This window comes from Panthera leo, chromosome B2 (genome assembly GCF_018350215.1).
Source record: "Panthera leo isolate Ple1 chromosome B2, P.leo_Ple1_pat1.1, whole genome shotgun sequence".
NCBI lineage: Eukaryota > Metazoa > Chordata > Mammalia > Carnivora > Felidae > Panthera > Panthera leo.
The window spans coordinates 71,178,260-71,184,259 of NC_056683.1; positions in this window are offsets into that span (position 1 = coordinate 71,178,260).

Genomic DNA, 6,000 nt, shown 5'->3' on the forward strand with positions numbered 1-6,000 from the left:
ATCTATAAACCTCTAGTCAGTTTGATCACAAGAAAAAGGAAAGGATCCAAATAAATAAAATCACAAATGAAAGAGGAGAGATTGCAACCAACACAGCAGAAGTACAAACAATAATAAGAGAATATTATGAGCAATTTTATGCCAACAAATTGGGCAATCTGGAAGAAATGGACAAATTCATAGAAACATATAAACTACCAAAACTGAAACAGGAAGAAATAGAAAATTTGAACAGACCCATAACCAGTAAAGAAATTGAATCAGTAATCAAAAATCTGCCAAAAAACAAAAGTCCAGGGCCAGATGGCTTTCCAGGGGGAATTCTACCAAACATTTGATGAAGAGTTAACACCTATTCTCTTGAAACTGTTCCCAAAAAAATAGAAATGGAAGAAAAACTTCCAAACTCATTCTAGGAGACCGCACTACCTTGATTCCAAAGCCAGACAAAGACCCCACTAAAAAGAAGTACAGACCAATCTCCTAATGAACATGGGTACAAAAATTCTCAACAAGACACTAGCCAACTGGATCCAACAATACATTAAAAGAGTTATTCACCATGACCAAGTGGGATTTATTCCTGGAATGCAGGGCTGGTTTAATATCTGCAAATCAATCACTGTGATATATCACATTAATAAAAGAAAGAATAACAACCACATGATCCTCTCAATAGATGCAAACAAAGCATTTAACAAATTATAGCATCCTTTCTTGATAAAAACCCTCAAGAAAGTAGGGATAGAAGGAGCCTACCTCAAAACCATAAAAGCCATATATGAAAGACCCACCACTAGTATCATCGTCAATGGGGAAAAACTGAGAGATTTCCCCCTGAGGTCAGGAACACGACAGGGATGTCCACTCTCACCACTGTTATTCAACATAGTATTGGAAGTCTTAGCCTCTGCAATCACACAACACAAATGAATGAAAGGCATCCAAATCAGCAAGGAGGAAGTCAAACTTTCACTCTTCACAGACGACATAATACTCTGTATGGAAAATCTGAAAGATTCTACCAAAAACTGCTAGAACTGATCCATGAATTCAGCAAAGTTGCAGGATATAAAATCAATGCACAGAAATTGGTTGTATTCCTACATACCAAAAATGAAGCAACAGAAAGAGAAATCAAGGAATTGATCTCATTTATAATTGCACAAAAAAAACATAAAATATCTAGGAATAAACCCAACCAAAGAGGTGAAAAAGCTATACACTGAAAACTATAGAAAGCTAATGAGGAAATTGAAGAAGGCACAAAAAAAAAAGGGAAAAAATATTCCATGCTCATGGGCTGGAAGAACAAATATTGTTAAAATGTCAACACTACCCAAAGAAATCTACATATTTAATGCAATCTCTATCAAAATAACACCAGCATTTTTCACAGAGCTAGAACAAACAATTCTAAAATTTGTATGGAACCAGAGAAGACCCCAAATAGCCAAAGCAATCCTGAAAAAGAAAACCGAAGCTGGAGCATCACAATCCTGGACTTCAAGGTATGTTATAAAGCTGTAATCATGAAGAAAGTAAGGTACTGGCACAAAAACAGACACTCAGATCAGTGGAACAGAATAGAGAACCCAGAAGTGGACCCACAAACGTATGGCCAACTAATCTTTGACAAAACAGGAAAGAATATCCAAAGGAATAAAGACAGTCTCTTCAGCAAATGGTGCTGGGGAAACTGGACAGCGACATGCAGAAGAATGAACCTGGGCCACTTTCTTACACCACACACAAAAATAAACTCAAAATGGATGAAAGACCTAAACATAAGACAGGTGAAGCCATCAAAATCCTAGAGGAGAAAGCAGGCAATAACCTCTTTGACCTCGGCCACAGCAACTTCTTACTCAACATGTCTCCGGAAGCAAGGAAACAAAAGCAAAAATAAACTATTGGGACCTCATCAAAATAAAAAGCTTCTGCACAGCAGAGGAAACAATCAGCAAAACTAAAAGGCAACCGACAGAATGGGAGAAGATATTTGCAAATGATATTATCAGATAAAGGGTTAGTATCCAAAATCTATAAAGAACTTATCAAACTCAACACCCAAAAAACAAATAGTCCAGTGAAGAAATGGGCAAGAGACATGAATAGACACTTCTCCAAAGAAGACATCCAAATGGCCAACCTACACATGGAAAAATGCTCAACATCATTCATCATTAGGGAAATACAAATCAAAACCACACCTGTCAGAATGGCTAACATTAACAACTCAGGCAACAACAGATGTTGGCGAGGATGCAGAGAAAGAGGATCTCTTTTTCACTGCTGGTAGGAATGCAAACTGGTACAGCCACTCTGGAAAACAGTATTGAGGCTCCTGAAAAAATTAAAAATAGAACTACCCTACAACCGAGCAATTGCACTACTAGGTATTTACCCAAGGGATACAGGTGTGCTGTTTCGAAGGGGCACATGGATCCCAATTTCTATAGCAGTGCTATTGACAATAGCCAAAGTATGGAAAGAGCCTAAACGTCCATCGATGGATTAATGGATAAAGAAGATGTGGTGTGTGTATGTGTGTGTATATATATATATATACACACACATACACACACACAATGGAGTATTACTCAGCTATCAAGAAGAATGAAATCTTGCCATTTGCAACTACGTGGATTGAACTGGAAGGTATTATGCTAAGTGAAATTAGTCATTCAGAGAAAGACAAATATCATATGACTTCACTCACAAGAGGAATTTAAGATACAAAACAGATGAACATAAGGGAAGGGAAGCAAAACGAATATAAAAACAAGGAGGGAGACAAAACATAAGAGATTCTTAAATATAGAGAACAAACAGAGGGTTGCTGGAGGGGTTGTGGGAGGGGGATAGGCTAAAAAGGTAAGGGGCATTAAGGACTCTACTCCTGAAATCATTGTTGCAGTATATGCTAACTTGGGTATAAATTTAAAACTAAAAACTAAAAATAAAAATAAATAAGAAAATGAAAATGAAAAGACACCCTAACAAATGGTAGAAGATTTTTGGTAATTCTATTATATAGTAAGGAACATTTTAAATAGAATATGTAACAAATTCTTACTATTCAATAATAAAAAGAGAAACCAATTTTTAAAATAGGCAAATGATCTGAATAGACATTTCTCCAAAGAAGACACATATACAAATGGTTTGTAAGCATATGAAGAGATGCTCAACATCACCAGCTATCAGGGAAATATAAATCAAAACCAAACTGAGATACCACTTGGCATACACTAGGATGACTACAATCAAAAGACAGATACTATATGGGTGAATATATGGAGAAACGAAAACTCCGACACTACTGATGGGAATGTAAAATGGCACAGCCACCATGGAACTGTAGCCACTGGCAGTTCCTCAAAAGGTTAACGATAAAATTAACCATATGAGCTAGCAATTCCACTCCTAGTATATACGCAAGAGAAAGGAAAATATATATCCACATGAAAATTTGTACACAATGTTTATAAGTGGAAACAACTCTGGGAATGCAAGCTAGTGCAGCCACTCTAGAAAACAGTACGGAGGTTCCTCAAAAAACTAAAAATAGAACTACCCTGCAACCCGGCAGTTGCACTACTAGGCATTTATCCATGGGATACAGGTGTGCTATTTTGAAGGGACACATGCACCCCCATGTTTATAGCAGCACTATCAACAATAGCCAAAGTGTGGAAAGAGCCCAAATGTCCATCGATGGATGAATGGATAAAGAAGATGTGGTGTGTGTGTGTGTGTGTGTGTGTGTGTGTGTGTGTGTGTGTGTATAAAGGAGTATTACTCGGTAATCAAAAAGAATGAAATCTTGCCATTTGCAACTATGTGGATGGAACTGGAGGGTATTATGCTAAGCAAAATTAGTCAGAGAAAAACAAATATCATATAACTTCACTCATATGAGGACTTTAAGATACAAAACAGATGAACATAAGGGAAGGGAAACAAAAATAATATAAAAACAGGGAGGGGGACAAAACAGCAGGGACTCATAATTATGGAGAACAAACTGAGGGTTGCTGGAGGGGTGGTGGGAGGGGGGATGGGCTAAATGGGTAAGGGGCACTAAGGAATCTACCCCTGAAATCATTGTTTCACTATATGATAACTAATTTGGATGTAAATTTAAAAAAATAAAAAATAAAACAAGTTAAAAAAAAAGTGGAAACAATGCATGTTGGATTTCTATATATCACTCAACTGATGAATGGATAATGTGTTGCATATCCACAGAACGGACTATTATTTGGCAATAAAAAGTAATGAAGTACTGATCATGGCACACTCTCAACATGGATGAAGCTTCGGGGCGCCTGGTTGGCTCAGTCGGTTAAGCAGCCGACTTCAGCTCAGGTCATGATCTCGTGGTCCGTGAGTTTGAGCCCCGCATCGGGCTCTGTGCTGACAGCTCAGAGCCTGGAGCCTGTTTCAGATTCTGTGTCTCCCTCTCTCTGACCCTCCCCCGTTCGTGCTCTGTCTCTCTCTGTCTCAAAAATAAATAAACGTTAAAAAAAAAAAATTAAAAAAAAAACATGGATGAAGCTTAAAAGCATTGTGTTCAGTAGAAGAAGCTGCTCACAAAGAACCACATGTTACATGATTTCATTTATGGGAAATGTCCAGAGTAGATAAATCTATAGAGACAGAAATTTACCAGGACTGATGGATTTGGGGTTGGGGCAGGGGAAGGGTGAGAAATGACTGCTAGTGGCTATAGGACTGCTCTGGGAGATGATGAAAATGTTCTGAAGTTGCTTGTGGTGATGGCCGTAGAACTCCGTAAATAAACAAAAAGGTTTTGAATTGACACTTTAAATAAGTGAATTGTAAGGTATATGAATTACATTTCAGTAGAGTTACAAAAAAAATAAAAAATGTTCAACCTCTTCAACATCAGATAGATGCAAATTAAACCACAAGGATATATTATTTTATTCAAAACAAGTGGGGAAAATGTAAGTTTTGGAAAGTGTCAAGTGTTAGCATGGTCACAGAACAGTGAGAATTGTCATCTGCTACTTATGGGAGTGCAAATCAGAAGCGCCACTTCGGAAAACACTTTGGCAATAACATGTACGTACCCTATGACCTAGCAAAGCCGCTCTTTTCACACAAACACCAGGAGACATGTGCTATTATGTTTATAGCAGCTTCTGTTGTGAGAACAAAAGACTGGTGCGGCCCAAATGTGCGACTGTAGGGTGGATTCAACTGACCAGGACAGGGCAGGCAGTTTATCAATTGCCCCATGGGAACCGGCAATTGTCCCATGGGAACCAGTGGAGGAGAGGACATTCTATACAAGGAAATTGGGTGCTACTAGGAAGGGGAAATGGCCAAAAACCACAACCAACATCACAAAACAAATACTATCTACATGCCAGGGTTGTTTGGTTTTTTCCAGTTGGTTCAGAACCCCCAAGGAATGTGGGTGTGATTATATACCTCCCTCACACAACTGGAGAGCAACGCACCTTATTATTAGCCCAGCATGAATGTGGAATCCTAGAAGGAAATGATATGAGGGTTGAGAAAACAGGCGCTTGGCAACTAAATGTTTTCCCAGGTGCAAGATGGGACTCTGGGTGATGGACACTATTCCTAGCTATGCATAGAGGAAAAGTAACAGTAAGCAGAAGGCAAATCACTCTCCATTTGTCCCCTGGCTATATCCCCCCACCCCAGAGAACCAGCAACAGGGACTGAGGAAGCCAGTGGACCCTCCATTCCTTACTGGGTTCAAAACCTGCATTATCCAAGGCACCTGGGTGACTCAGTCGGTTGAAAGTCCGACTTGGGCTCAGATCATGATCTCACGGTTTGTGAGTTTGAACCCCACATGGGGCTCACACTTGGGGTCCTTTGTCTTCTCTCTCTGCCCCTCCCCAGCTCATGTGCTCTCTCCCCAAAATAAATAAAACATGAAAAAAAAACTGCATTATCCACATTACCCATTCCTTCACTCTCTCTACCCAGGGA